Consider the following 16,480-nt stretch of genomic DNA (forward strand, 5'->3'; position numbering starts at 1 on the left):
TCATTCGTCCTAAATGAAATGAAATAGGGGTATTGTCATAGCAAATACATAGAACGGGTTTTTAAGAAAAAAAATGTCTTGGTACTACAATAATTAGAGCAACACAAACAGCTTCTTGTTACAGTTGTGTCTGTGGAACGCAGCATGACAGCGTAAAATTACAGAGATTACCAATGAGTGCAGTAGAAGAAAGGTGCAAGGAAATCACTCTTCAATGAAGCTTGATACAAGCACACCAAGGAAGTGCTGGGTATGGAACTATTCTTATCAGACTATCAACAGAAAGATTGACTAAAAGCTGATGCCAAGCAAGTCAATTCCATATCTTGAACAGCTTTTTTTCTCCACATTCCCTTTCATTAAAAAAAAAAAAGAAGTTATTTTAAGGTGTTTAAAAGTAACTTCTTTTTTGTTTTTTCCCAGTTATTTCTAATCTCGGAAAACAGTAACCAAAGCCAAACCACAAAACCCACTGAATTAATCTAAGGTAACCTCATCTGTATTTTATCAGAACCAAGAGCCTCTGAAAATTGTGTATCCACGCAGCAAGGTCCTAAACAAACATGTTTTGTAAATGAAAAAAAAAATTAACGTTTTAACAAGCTTTCAAATTTTCCTTAAAGATATACCTACTATGAACTTTTAAAGTAATAGAAAATATTGGAATAAGAGAGTAAAAACTCTACCCCTTAAAATTGTCCTTTCGGGTAAACTAAAGGTCCACAGATGATGTCTTGGAGATCATCAAAGGTAACTTAAAAGGAAGCAAATTGTCTGCAGGCTTAAATTCACTACACTGGGATCTACACTCTCAGTAGAAAAAAAAATCTTACTGGATTACATATTGAAGGAAGTTGAAAACTAATATACTGCTTATTTGCATCATCTGCAAATAATTCTCTGTAGACTCAAACTTACTCTTACACATTTTGGTACATTATTACAGAGAAGCTGATCTCTTGGATAACGCTACAGATGGTACCTTTTTCCTCCCTTCCATTCCCAAAAGGGAATCTGTGTTTCCAGTGCTTCATTCTGCCTACTGCTACATGTTAACAATTAGAACAAACACATTCTCACACAATAGTTAAGTCGAAACTGCTGTTTTATACAAAGTTTCCTTTATTATTCTTCAAAATATACCAGTACATTACATAGTTTAAAATTAACAGCTCTCATTTCAAAAGTTTTTGACCTCCACTGTGGTCTTTGACTATGTATGACAATTAATTCACTGAACAGAGAAAAAAATTATATACTTTTTTTTAAAATGTGGATGTAAGTGTCCACGTATTTAAATCACGAAAGTTTTTTCAAAGTAGTATTTTTTTCCCAGAATAGTTGTAATAGAAGCAAACAATCCTTCCTCTCCCTGACAACTAAAGGTAGGAATAAATATGCAAATCCTAATTAGTATAAATCAAAGTAAAATGTTATCAAGTTAGCCCAACAACATACTAAAATCACATACACACCTCAGTACATTTCACTTCCCTTTAGAAGACTGATAATCAAAAGCATGACCACATCATATGATGGCAACATAAGTCCAAACTGTTCTTCTATATTATGGGAGACTCTGCAATTTTACCATAATTTCTTTTGTTTCTTTCTGTGAAAAAAAAAAATCAACAAATCCTTAACATACAAACCAAGTGGCCACACACTGGGGAAGGCACTGTCAAAGCCCAGAAACAAAGCCTATTTAAAGTCTAGCAAACAATAGAATCTGTGTCTTTAATAAATTTCACATGGCATTTAAAAGACATGTGAATTCAGAAGTAAGAGAAGTTGTTATTTTTTAACCGCATTCCTTGATAATCTAAGAAATTTGGCTGTATAGTCTTCAGAGCAAGGACAACTTTTTTATGCACTGGCAAAGTTTGATGTTATTGCTCAATAAACGGTGGAGCACGGGCTTGATTCGTGACCAAGGCACTGAAGCACTACTCTAAACCAAAAAAAATATGATAATGTTTATGGCTCTCTCTCCATCTCAGTTCAGACAAGTCCTACCACAAAGCTTCAGAAGCATTGCCCTGCTATGAGAAACAGAGATTAAACACCTGGCAGGAATCAAAGAACTAAAAGTGGTCTAAAGCATAAAAGCAGCTCCGTAAATTTAGATATATATAGAGCCACCTTTTTCAAGAAGCATTACCAAGAAGTGCAAGAGTGATAGAGTGTTATTTGTAATGGATACATGTTTTGTAGTGGACTGACATCTAACAAGGCTGGGCTTACAGCTCTAGTGTAACTTAAGTCAGACAACCCACAGGGGAGACAGAAACCAGTGTGTGGCTGTTACTGCAGCATTTTTTTTCCTTGCAAATCTGCAAGCTTATTTTCATAACACTTATCCAAATGAAAATCTGAAGCTGTTAATCCTGTATAAAAGCTTAATGGAATTACTCCAAGGATTCAAGAGCTACCATATAAGCCTCAGTTACTTAGGTTAGCAAAGGAAAAAAACAGACACATAATCAAGATGACACTGGGGGAGTCATCAGCACAGTTCTGAAGGATTCTGCACTGGGACCTGTATAACCTGATAAATTCCTGGAAGACGAGATGGGTGACACAGTTAGCAAGGTGGCAAAGGGTGACAAAGGACAGCAAGCAATCAGGGATAGTGAGCACAAAGTAACTGAAAAAATGCAGAAGGACCTTTTGAAACTGGATTAGGCAATAAAAAGGCAAACAAAATTCAGCATAGGTAAACTTGAAATGAGACACAGGGGGAATAACCACCTGATGCTATTAATGCATAAATCAATGTGTTGTGAGCTGACTATTAATTCCAGGATCTATTTCCTAAGTAGTATGTTAGATATTTTGTGGCACTATAAGCTCAAACTCAGCAGTAGTCAAAAGAACAAATCACAGAACAAAACTGAAGTCATTTTTGTGTCAGTGAATTACTGTTTTCCATGCATACTGTACAGAACATGCAAACCTGGTCCTGCAATATCAAAGATAACATGTCTCTCCACAGACAAAAACTGACTGTTAAATGTCTGGTCTTGATTAATAAAAAGTACCAATGAGTTAATAAGAGCTGTGTACAAAACTTCACAAGACAACTACTAGAATAACTTGCCAAGAGATACTGAAGACTCAAAAAAAAAAAAATTAGATGGGCTTCAATGGAAATTGAATAAGAGAGATCCCTCGAGAGTCTCCAACTAGACAAACCACATCAGGGTCAGGAAATCCCCTGGACTGAAAATAGTGTGAGGCTGAGGGAGTATTTAGGAGAGGTATCACATACACATGCACTCTCCCTGTTCTTTTTTGTCCCTAACTGCTCCCTTACAGATGCTGTTGCAGACAAGTGCTGGATTTGTCAAAGCCTTTGTCTGAACCAGTACAGCTGTTCTTATAAAACATTCATGTTCACCATCATAGAAGAATAACACTTCAAAAACCAGTAGCTGGAGGAGTTCAATTAGCTGATCCACTCACAGGGCTGCACACCATTAACATCCATGAACTTTGTTACAAGATGTCAAAACATCAATCCTGTCAGAGAGTAAAACCTGAGTTGTGGGAAACGATTGTTAATGGACTGCAGGATTAGCAGGTGAGACACCTGCACTGGGGATTCAGTTGTATATCAAAGACCCCAAATTTTCAGTAAACTGTTTATTCTTCCCTTTTGCAAAACAAATAAATTATATAAGTTGGATAATGCAAAACTTGTAAGAAAAAATATCAAGACGGAAAGGGGAAAAAGCATGACCTAGCAGCAAAACCTACACACACTGTGAAGAACAGTCACAACATACCATGTCCACTACATCCCAGAACTTCATCACTTCATAGAATTATAAGGTTTGAAAGGGGTTTCATAAACAGACTCTTTTGGAAGGGTTCTTACTACATATAGCAGACTTGCGAAAAAGCATCTCTGCATAGTGGGGACTTACGATGTGGTCCTTCAGTACACATGATATAACTTAAAAAAAATAATTAATAAGCCTAATAGTTGGCAAGTTTTGCAGATCACTCAAGAAACTGTTTCAGAAGGTCAAGACTTAATATTAAAGATGCATTCTTTGTTATGCAGCTTGTAGCTACCAGTTCTATTTCAATAAACATAATGGAGCTCAGAGCATTTCTGACAAAATAACAGGACAAATAAACCACAGCGGTACCACAGTTTGTTGCGCAATTGTACCAGATTAAGTACAGCACATCTGTAACCTGCAACCCCCCCAACCCAAGGAATTTTATCTCAAAGAATTTTGCTAATTAATTTAAGAAGGACTTAAAATTGTTAAAAACACCTTTATTGATCAGATTTAAGAAATGGAAAGATATCTGTCAATTTCCTGAATCTAGAGGAGTGAAATACTGCTTCACTATTTTCAAATGCCCAACTGCCATTAACAATGGCAACATTTACATTATTTTAGTAAAAATTTATCCAAAAGGTTATCCAGCTACCAATACAGTCCTAATAATTCCATTCTATTCTTAAAAACCAACAAAATAAACTGACATGAGAAACTTTTTTTCCAGTTTAGTTTGTTACTGTCCATACAAGTGTTTGAATTAAATTTTACTTTATTTAAACGTGACTACATTTTATTTAAACATGATTACATTTTTTTAAAATCCTATCTGAAAAAATAAAAATGCACATGTATGTATGGTATTTTTTTATAAGTTTAAAAATACAAATCAGTATCTAATGAAAAGGAATTTAAGTAAATATTCCTCACATTAAAAATTAACTTAAAACAAATGCCGCACATAACTGACAAAATTTGAAGGAATTACTGCTATTGCCAGCACAAATACCAGTTTGCAAAAACCAGAAGTGATGGTTTTTATACCAGCAATAACAAACTTTCAGGAGAAGAGTAGCAGCATCTTGACAGAGAAACCTGTGTGGCTGACTCAAAGGCGAGCTGGTGTAACACGAACAGCACCGCCCCTGCCACCAGGAGAGGACAAGACGTTCTACTGTTTCTCTCATCCTCCCTTCCCTTCCGTGTTCTCACCCTTTTGTCCTTGTACTTAACACACCCACTGTGTGGTTGCAGGGACAAACTGTATCAGTTTGTTCCAAATGGAAAAAAAGTCATTTTTGGTGGACCAGCCTTCAAAAAGCACAAACAGAATTCCACCATAACAGTAGCCTGGAGATGACAAAGAAATTACTGGTTGCTTCAGTTTTGGTGAGAGAGGCAGGTGTTGCACTGGAACTGGCCTAGAATGGGATGGATCACCCAAGTGGAGAACCCAAGGGAAAGAGTGTTACTGAAGAAGGTGACGTGTGCACCTCAAAAACTCACCTCACACTCTACAGCCCTCCCCAGCCATCAGTGTAATTTCAGTATCACTGACATAAGGTTTCAGACTGTCCTGTTAAATTTCTTTTTACCATTGAAGACAGTGGTATGATTTAAGTTGGTCAATTTAAAACCACAGATTTTATCGGCATACCAGAGCAAGGGCAGTGACAAGCATCTTGCTCTCCCCTGCTTCCCTCAAGCCTATTACACACAGAGATCACCTGGATGGACTGACTGCTACTGGGCCTGAGAGATCCTGGGGAGAAATACTTGTCTAGATCATACTTCAAGGAGGAGATAGTTACAGTCTTTTCTGTTCAGTCCCATGAGAATCTTCACAGGGACACTATTTATCAAAAGCTATATCTCTCCTTCCTGCCCTCCTGACATCTTTTATTTACTCAACTTTTAGAGCAGTTCAAACTACCTGTTACCAAGAGCTATTTGCCTGTGTTTGAACTCCCTTCCCAAGTGGGATGCCAATTCCTTGGAGGCCCAAGCACCAAGGTACTTGTGCGTGCATTAAAACAGATCTGCCTCCAGTTTTGAACACCTCAGTGCACAGACACAACACCACTGCGCCACAGCAGCGTTGGGGACTCTTCCAAGGCTCAGGTAGCCACCAGATGGAATCATCCCCCAGGCCACCAGGGGGGCCACCCTGATAAAATATTCAGTGCTGTTCACATCAGCTGGAACGCTTCTGCAGCACCAAGTAGCCCAGTGCCCACTCTTGTAGTGCAGCCACACAGGATTTATTTCAGTTAATATACAATTTACTTTTAGAAATACATTGCATCTTTCAGTCAGGAAAGGAAAAGCAGAATGAATTGTGAATGCCAAAGATTCAACCACCGGTGCTCATTTAAAGGCTATGGTATTTGTCCTGCTATTTATACTTCCAAAGTTAATAACCCAGCTGTATATAAACATCTAACTAGATAATGACCACACTACACATTTTACTTTGGTTTATTAGTTTCTTTAATTTCTATGAAGATCTTTTCTGAATACTTACTATTGAAGTTTTCTATACTTTCTCTGTAATTCAGGGAGTTAATTACTATCTTTTTGAAAAGCTTAAAATAGCCTCATGAAGGGTTTAAAAACAAATGTATCTTTGCCTAACCATACAGTCTTTTCAACAGTTCTTTTAATAAAAAACAGGTTACCATAACTCAGTTGGAAGTCACATATAGACAATGTTTTCATTAATAACCGTGTAAAAACATACAAGATGTGTCAGCCACAAGAGGCTCAGTAAATGCAAAGAGTTCTGACAAGCTGAATTTGCAAGCTCTATAACTTAACCAGTAGAGAAGATACTGACTTTACAGTAGAGAAAATATGGCAGCCCTACAAAGGAAATGGTTTCAAGTGCTTTTCTCCCACACTTCTATCACCTCTACTTTTTATTCCCAAATATTAATAAATGGAATTCTATACATTTATGAAATTGAGATCTGAAGTAAGATACTCTGCTATTTTGAACAGAATAGCAAGTCACATGAAATAATTTATATTTTAGCATTTGAATGCATTTGCATAGACATTGTTAGTTCAGTTTGTGTTGTAAGGCTACCAGGATGCCTTTTTCCATAAAAACAGTGGTGATATTTGTTGTCATATTATATCTCTACTTCTGTGATGAAGTATGTTGCCTAAAAATGCTACTTTCTAAAAAAAAACCTGAATAGGTAAGACAGTTTAATATGCTCTTAAAATAATACATTTGCTGTTTGCTACTTCAAATGAGAGCTGGAAAGCTGTCATTTGCCTAAAATGCAAAATATTAAGCTATCTCAACCAGAAAACCTCTTACAAAAACAGCAGGTCAGCATTACATTACTTCTCTTCAAGGAAGTTACTGTATTGTTAACCAAGGCATTTCTTTCACAATTCAAGAACAAAGTTACTAAAAACTGGAACTCTGAGGTTTCTCTGAAGCTGGTAAGATATTCTGTTCAGAGAGGCTGGTGAAAAAATGAACTACATATGACAATTAAACTCATATCTGAACTTATGGAGACATTTTAAAACTTTTGCCACCTCACACAGTTCGACATGCCTTCCATCAAAACAACTATAAAAACATCAATAGAACAAAATTACTAAAGGTAACTCAGTTTCGCTGTCAAGTGCAAGAGTTGAATATGCAGCAGAGTGAACTTCTACCCCAGAAGACAGAACCAGGAGAACAGGAATTCACTCAACAGCAATCTTTAGCTAATTAGTAGCGCTCATTAGCTCAAAATCTTCAGACAGCAGAATTAAAATATCATGAAACAGTTAAAGTTTTTCTGGAAGTTTTAAAAGTAAAGCTATCAATCAGACAAATCACTGGGAACTGGCTCCATTTCTTTCAGGATACCCCAGTGTCCTAAATACAATGCAATGTTTTAAAGTTGTACTTCCATTCAGCCACAGTCTTCAAATTTGTTTCAAGTTTATAATAACAAATTACAGGGTCGCAAGGACCTAGTGAGGATTAATTACTCATCCAATAGCAGCAATATGCATTACTGATTTCTTTCTTAGTGATGCTTCAAGCAGACTTTTTTCTTTAGACTAATAAAACACTTTCTTTTCCTAAAAAGTACATATGCCACCTGCTAAATGACCAAAATAATTTCTTGAATCACTCTGTGTATGTTTTCCCACTTTACTGTTGAAGATTACTATCTCAATCCAAGTCCTGACTAAGGTAACACTACCTGGAATAACCCTGCACAGTTTATGCATCTTGCAACTCCGCTCTGTTGCTCTGATGTTAAGACTATACCATCTTATGACAGGTTGCTTTATTTTTTCTGGCCTTCAGCTACCCCTAGTCTCTTATTCCCTTATCTCTCTCTCTGTACCTTCTTTCACAGTCTATATATGCAAAATCTCATCTGCAATGCAACTACGTCTCCCTTCAGAATTCTTCTACAACCAAGCTAGTCCATCTATTCAAACCATAATAACAACAGAAAACCCATACTCACATAATTTAATAACATACTGAAGGCATAACAGCTACGCCTTTCCATACAACACTTTAAACACAAGCACATTAAAATGAAACTATTCACTTGACTTTGCTCAGTGATAGAAAACTGCAGGTTCTTTCCTCAGTCCTAGCCCAGCACTCTATCCAGCAGACCTTGTTCCTTTGACAAATTTAATACTAACTACAGGAAGACTTTCAAAAGCTATAAAAAGAACACAAAACTATTCAGATTTCAGCCCTGTTACAATTTATTTTTATTTATTAACAAGTTTTTTTGCAGAATATAACTTTTCACATGCAATCCTTTCTAGAATAAGGCCTAGAAAGTTACAGACACAAGTGACATTAGCATGGACTGCATATTTGAAACTTCTTCCTCAATACAGTAAAAACCAGAAATTTAAACATTCCCCAAATTATATTAAAGATGAAAATCATTATAGCAAGCCTGAGCACAAATCATGCATACGCTTAGAAGGATATAACTAAACTATTACATGTAATATCACAACAGTGAAATACATATTTAAATACTTCACAGTTTAAATTTCCACATCACTGCCTTAGAAATAAATGTCTTGGAAACACAGACAACAAAGTGGACATATGGAAGCTAAGTTATGAACAGAATATAGGTGATGCAGAAACAAACACTGTATAGTTTTATGCAGGTAGATCCAAACACCTTGCACATGAAATTATAAAGGAAGTAGATGAATAAAAATTCAAAGTATTCAGTAGCTTCCAATAAAGCTACAGAAATAAGTTCTAGTAAGAAATCTGTGAAAGAATAACCTTTATACTGAATGTTCAAGCTACTCAACCCTTACCCCCACACCCCCTAACCATCACTGTGGGCCAATAAAATACACATTCAATCTCTCAACATCCATTAAAAATGTACCCAACCAACTTTCAGGTAAGTAGAACAAGATGCTTTTCAGGAAAAATATTATAACTAGCTCATCTAGATCTTTTTCTACTAAAACACTCTTGTCAGTCCCACAGTTAAATGGTACTTCTGCCTTGAAAAGTCTGGTAAATTATTTCCAAATTAAGGAAAAAAACACACTTTTCCTTCCAATCATACAATTTCCTTTTTGCCTGTGTACTGAAATGCAACTGAACATTCATATATTCATTTGAACATTTTTATTTTGTATCATGAAATTGACCTTACTCGGAAAAAATTCTTGGGGTGGGGCTGAGGGGACGGACACAACACAACAACTCATTTCTACAATTACATTTACAAATTATCTAACCAGCCTGTCACTGGTTGGACTAAAATGAAGGATTCCAATCTCTGTTCCACAAGACAGAAGAAACTATCCCAATAAACAGAACATATTAAATAGCTTCTAGAAGATCATTTGTATTCCAAGCTCCACTAGCAGTGCAGATAACCAGAATAGTTCCTGCTACCTCTTAGCCTACAGGAATTCTAAGTCATGCTGCCTTCACCACATTCTGCTTTAGCAGGCATTGTTGCCTATCTTAGCATAGTACTAAGTTGTTACTTTTAGTTATTAGCTACTGCCTAAAGAAGCAGCAAACTGAGATATGATTTTGATAGGATTGTAGCTAGGTAGACAAAAAATCTATTCTGACTCTACAACACTATGCCTAAAAACCAATAAAATCCCACAAGAAAATTCACCCATGTTAAGTATAAAACCAACCTCTTGGTTGCTTCATTCCCCCTATTCACCTAGAAAAAAGATGCTCAAGAAGGACAAACAATGAAATTTTGAATAGTATCTAGATCTTTCACGGTCCCTATTCCTGCTAGAATGCACAGCAAATGAGCAAATGAAAATGCTGACATCATTTTACCCCTATGGAATTTCTCTTACTTGGAAGAATAACAAATCACAACAACAACAAAAGCAGTGGGGAATACAGACTATGAAATCAGCATATTAAGATAACATAAGAAGTTCAAGGCCTCCGTTTTTCCCTCCTGGGTCACATATAGATCTGTTTGATCCTTATTTTCCTCCTGATTCCTTCTGATTCCACCAGCAGAAAAGCTGAATGGTAACGTACTAAACTCAAATTTGCAGAATCTCTGGTCTCAAATGCACAGTGCACCAAATGAATCGATAAAGTTCTGTGACTGCACATGTGGGAATATCTGTCAAGCAGAATATGGTGGGGATATAAACTGCTGATGCCTTCAATGGACTGTACAAATCAGAATTTCCCTATAATTCTCAAGTCTTTGAAAATCAGTAACATTAAAAATATACAGTGTGCTACTCATTTTATTCAAGTTTACCTACATCCCCTCTTACATCTCAGTGATCGAAAGAGAAGATTTTGATACCTATACAATATGCTTTATCATTTGGAAGGGAAGGGTTGTACACTACCATTTTAGCATATCCATACTGACAAGAAGCGGCAGATGGAGGATTAGTACAAAATAAAATCTGTACAGTTTCATGTCAAGTAACAATCAAGTTCCATGTCATTTACTATTATAAGGCATATTTTTGTCTTAAATAATAAAGAAAAATGTCAATTACAGACTCCTATGGATTGTGAGGAGCCTGCAATACTTGGGGTTTAAGCACTGCAGTGAAGTAGTTTGTTTTACACAATTATCTACGGAATCATCACGAGCTCAATTTTGACAGCTAAGACACCAAAGTTGATCTGCAATTCCCACTTCATCCCAGGAACACAGAATTGATATATGGTGTGCAACAGAAGGGCAAAACCCTAAACATTTAAAAGGGTTTGAATGAGGAAAATCAACTACCCATACCAGTGTCCTCTGATCCCAAGCTTATAAACTGCAACCCAAATTACTTATACACAGAAAACATCAGAACACAGGAATGCCTTTTATTTAAAGGAAGGACAAGCAAATCACACTATTTTCACCCTTCAGATCAGTATCAGGTACCGCAATGAGTAATTAAAACAAAGACAAGACAGGGGAAAAAATGCACCGCACTTTGGCTTTTCCCAAACTTTCATAACACGACTCCATACGTGTATACTTTTAATCGTAGGCGACACGAGGAGAAGATGGAAACGAGTTAGCCGGAGCGAAGTGTCAGTTCGTGTCACTTCTGCATTCAGCTGTAACCTTCGCCAAACCTTGTCCCCCACCCCGCCCATCGCCCGCGAGAGGCCGCGGCCGCGGGCCCGCCCCGGCGGCGCCGGCTGCCCGCGCCCATAGGATGCGGCTCCCGTCAGTCCGCCATCAGCCCAGCTCCGCCTCCTCAGCAGCAGCCCGAGCCTCCCTATCCGCCTTTTGCCTTCAATAGGCCCTAAAGGACAATGCTGCTGGAAAGGGGAAAAAAAAAAAAAAAAAAAAAGATAGGAGGGGAGCGAGTCCCGCCAGATCGGCCCCCGGGGCAGCGCTGCAGCACCGCGGCTCGGCCGGGGCGGTTTCCATCTGCCCGGCCCGGCCCCGGCTCCCCCTCGCCGGTGCGCGGCCGCTGCTGCGCTCTGTGCGATCGCACAGGATGAAAGGTCACGGCGTGAGCGCCGGCCGGGCCCGGCACGGCCCCGTCACCTCAGCCCCGGGGTCAGGGGGGGCAGGGGAGGCGCTGCCCAGCTCGGGCTCTCGCTACCCCGACCCGAACCGCCGCATCCTCCGCTCTCCCGTCCGCTGGCGCCGGGTGACACCGGCGCGGGCCGGCATCCGCGGCGGGCGGGTGCTGCTGCCGCCCTCGCCTCCCTCCTTCTCCTCCTCTGCTCCCGGGCGTGACCCGGCCCGAGAGCACCGAGACCCGGCTCTCCCGCTCCAGGTCGGCACCTCCCCCCCGGTCCCGGCCAAGCCGCTCAGCTGGCGCCGGGTCCCGCCGTGATGGAGGAGCGCGAGGCCGGGGGCAGCCGGGGAGGGCTCCGCTCCCCTCCCGGGCAGCGCTCGGACCGGGGCACCCCGGCCGGGCCCCCGGCCCCGCCCCCGAGCCCTGCCCGCCGCCGGCCGGCAGCCGCCCCCCGCCCGGCCCCCGGCGCTCCTGTCACCCCCTCCCCGGCCCCTTCCTCCCGCTCCCCCGGCACGCTCCCGCCGCGCTGCGCCAGCCGCAGCCTAGGAGCAGGACGCGCTGTCCCGGGAAACCATCCTCCCGGAGGGGCCAGGCCCGGCCCGGCAACTCCTCCTCTTCCCGGGCAGTTAGCGGAGAGGGCAGGGATGCGCGGGCCTGCCCGGCCGGGCCCCGGCGCTCCCGGGGGTCCAGCCCGCCCGTCCCAGCGCAACGGCGGGAAGGAGGCGGGGGAGGGGAAGGGCGCCCGCCGCCGCCTCCCGGCTCCGTCCTCCCGTTCCACGGGGAGGGCGGCTGCCGCTCCCCCTCCCTCCCTCCCTCCAGTCCTGCCCCTCCCTCTGCTCCCCATGCCCGCGGCGGGCATTTACCTGCCGTGGCGGCGCAGAGCGGGGCCCTGGGGCCTCTGGCAGCCGGAGGAGGCGGCGGACTCCGTCCCGCTGCTGCCGTCCCCGAGTGAGGCGGGCGGGACGGAGCCGGGACCTGCCCCGGGAGGCGTTACGTAAACCGGCGGCAGCGGCGGCTCCAGCGCCACGGGGAGGGAGGGGGAGAGGGCGGGAGGGGGCCGGGCCGCCCGCGCCGTCACCCGGCAACGGGACTCAGCGCCCCGGCGGACCGCGCCGCCGGCTCCGCCCCGTATCCCTCCGCCCAGAGGGCGGCCCGGATCGCTGATCCCGGATCCGTGGGGCCGCGTCGGGCGGGCCAGATGTGGGGGAGCCGCGATGTGGGACAGCCGTGCCGCTGTGTCCGGTCCCATCCTATCCCATCCCATCCCTTCCCTTGCCATTCCCACCCCCGTCCGTAGGGCCCGAGCTCCGGCGAGCCGCCTCCGTGGCGGGGCCGCGGCGCAGGAAGGGCGGGTGGAGGGAGGAGGGGAAGTGCCCCTTTGCCCTGGTTGTCCAGCCTCCCGCCCGCCGGGACAGCGCCGCGCGCTCCGCCGGGCGCCTGAGGGGAGAAGGGAAGGGGCGGGCGAGGCCTTGGGAAGGCACGGCCCGGGCGGACGGCGGGAGCGGCGCCGGCCCTGGGGAGTCCGTGAGGCGGGAGAGCCGCCCGCGCCCCCTCGGGAGCGCTGGGGACGGGAACACCTCGGGCCCGGGCGGGAGTGCGAGGGAGGAAGTGGGGGATAATGATGGAGCGTAGCGGTGGTGTTTGTCATGTGAGGTCCTTTTGAAATCCTCCGAGCGACTCCGAGGAGGGCAAGGTTAACAAATAAAAAAGTTTATTTTGCTGCGGAATGAAAGCCCGTCTGGGAGGGGAAGTCGTCTCTTAGGAGATTGGTGCCACTGAAAGTCGTGTTTAGTAGGTGAGCTCCTCGGGAGCCGCGGAGAGATCTTATTCCAATTGATTAAATGCCGGTTTAATCAGAACTGTTTACACAACCGTGGAGTAATGAAAGGGCAACATTTTTAGCATAGTAGATGGGTGAAAATGGGGCACCGCGAGACTGAAAATATGACAAGACACACCAAAGTACTAATTAACCTTCTTAATTGGGAAAATAATGATGCCCTTTTCAGGTGTACACTACCACCCCACATTTCTCAAATACATGAACACATACGGGCCTAAGGAAAGTCAATATTATGTAAGATGTCAAAGTAAGTCTTCTGTCTGTGTAATCCTGAGGTTTCCCTCCTTTTGTTCACTGGTCAACGTGTGGCTCCTGGAGTTCCAAAATGCAGTGTGTCATCCACGTTGGCTCTCACTGTTTCTTTTGTGCACAACACCTTCAGTCACTGGAACCAAGCTTGTCTTTGACAAGATGATCCCCCCCGCCCCGGATGTAGTCTTTTTTAGGCTTTTCAACAAGTGAAGTCTGTATATAAAAATACATCTCATAAGAAATGTGAACACAAGCCAAGGTAGTAACCACTGCCTCCTAGCCTATATACTCATTTCCTGATAGAGGAGCAGCACTAATCTTAGTTTTGTTCTAGCTAGGGTTTGCCTATTTTGAATATCCTTAGCGCTTAATTTAGTCATAAATCTGATTTAGGCTAGCCAAAAGTTAAGTGTGCAGAATTGTGTAGCTAAGTGAGCTACCAACGTTCTCTTAAACACCGCTGAGGCTGTAATTCATGTGTGTGAATGGGCTGTTAATCAGTTACTTTCTCCAAACCTTGCAGGAGTATTTTGGGAGACATCTAAAAAGTAGTGCCTTAAACCCTGCAATAGAAGGACGAGTTGTTCTCAGAACCATTTAATTACTGTTCAAGTTATTTTCTTGTTATGAAAAGCTGAAACTGAAAAGCTTTGGGGGAAAAATCCTGCTGACTGTTTTCTGCTGAGTCATTCCCCTGGTTTATCAGAAGCATTTCACCACCACTGTAACACTACTCGGGCCACTCGCAATCAAATCTCCTCTTGTTCACGAGCTCAGACTCTGAATTCCCCTTTTCAAGGTAGAAATAAAATATAGTAAAGTGTGGAGCACCTGGGATATGTCTGTAGTAACAATTGGCACCAATTTAAATCTGTCTCCATTCAATCTTCTGCACATATTCTCAATGTGTGAGTAATGTGTATCAATACAAATCCACTTACCTTATTTCACCCTTTCTATACTTTTTTTTATGAAAGCTCTGTAGAATGGACAGATGCTCAGAACATTGGTGTTCTCCTAATGGAGCAAGTCAGAGCATGTAGACCAGTGACAGATTATTCTGAATATTCACGTAGTTTCTGTGTGACATTTCAAATTGACAGTTCTGGTTTTGTGGTCAGATCTCAGGAATCCTGACAGTGGCATTTTTTGTTTGCTTGTTGGTTTTTGCTGGCTTCTATTTTCCTAACAACCCACCCAATTCTGATCTCCGTTTGGCAAGCATTTCAGAAACAGCTGGTACATGACCATATGCCGCTCTGGCACTGCTGTGAGCTTATTTCCCACTTGTCCTCCTGGTCAATCAGAGCTGCTCCATGTGCTGAAGGACAGCTGGTCCCTTGGCATGCAAAGCAGCTATTGAACTTTTCCTCTAAAAAGCCATAGGGATAGAGCATGTGAGCCGCAATCAGTGGCTTTTCCTTTCTGAAGTGCTATCAAAGATGGAAGTTCTCTATGGGAACCCTGTTTGTTGCCTCTGTGTGACAACCTGCACACATTGAGAACAACTATGTGGGTGTGCATTATAGGTGACAGCACTTGTTTGGAAAATCTAAGTGATCTATGCTGAAAAGAATGCTAAACCACAACTGAGTGACTGATGGACTCGTGCTTCTAGCTGTCAACCTCAGCAAGTAGCACTGTTTTCCTTTTTCATTGTGTCCCCTGCCAGAAAGGGTCTCCAATAAATTTCTAAAAATGTATCCATATCATCATACAATATTTTTTCCTTTAAGGAACATACTTATATAATGTAAGGAACATAAGGAGAAATTGCACAGAAGTTCAGTGTTACATAGCCACAGCTTGTAGGCATTTTACTGTCAGCCATTCCTCTTGCTTCCTTAAAATTGGTCAGTATATAATATTCCTTGTAGGTGCAATAAAAACCCCCTAATTTTCCTGAGCAGGGATTCTGTATCAGTTAACTTTGAAAGTCATGATAACCAATCAGTCCTCTTGTTCACACTTCATAAACTGTTCATAAGAAATGCTTGGTAAAAACAATCTGCACATTCAGCGTTTTAGAAATGGAGATAGAGTAACATTCATGAAGGAATAAATGTAGTTTAAGAACAAAAACGATCATTTAATTGTGCATGATCTAAATCTATACATAAATTCGTATATGTTTTTAAAATTCAAAAAATGGATGGACCTTAATGTAGGGTGAAACAAGTAATATCCAACAGAGCTATGATGAGTTTTATTTGGCATCTTGATATACAGCTTCAGAAGTATATAATTATCTCTTTGCTTAATTCCATGAAAGCTTGCCTAACTTTTTGACTACTTTTCAGAGTCCATTTCAAGTTTTGAGCAAAGACATTCACACCTCCCAAAAGTAATAACTAGGTTCAAATGACACATTCGAAAGGCATTCCTCAGCACTAGATCAGGTTTCAGATTCCTTTTTACTGATCCCTCTTTCCTAATAATATCCCTATGCAGTGAAAAAGCAAGCTGTAGATACCCACAGGATCAGAGGGCCACTTTGTTGTCAGCATCAAGAGCCTCATCTACTGCAGTGAAAAAAATGTGACATTAAATTTTAGTAGAATCTGCGTTAGGCCACAGTTAG

The 16,480-nt window shown here is 42.1% G+C and overlaps 1 protein-coding gene across 1 annotated transcript in view; it reads right to left on the reverse strand.

Moving 5' to 3' along the window:
* The window catches only part of KIAA0232 (KIAA0232 ortholog), a 66,914-nt gene extending 54,085 nt beyond the window's left edge, over nt 1-12,829 (reverse strand). The window contains exon 1 of the mRNA XM_027686618.1: nt 12,668-12,829. The gene's annotated coding sequence lies outside the window, so the exon portion shown is untranslated. The remainder of the gene's footprint in view (nt 1-12,667) is intronic.
* Nucleotides 12,830-16,480: the final 3,651 nt, after the last annotated feature.

Source organism: Neopelma chrysocephalum, unplaced genomic scaffold (genome assembly GCF_003984885.1).
Source record: "Neopelma chrysocephalum unplaced genomic scaffold, ASM398488v2 Primary Assembly neopelma1_71, whole genome shotgun sequence".
NCBI lineage: Eukaryota > Metazoa > Chordata > Aves > Passeriformes > Pipridae > Neopelma > Neopelma chrysocephalum.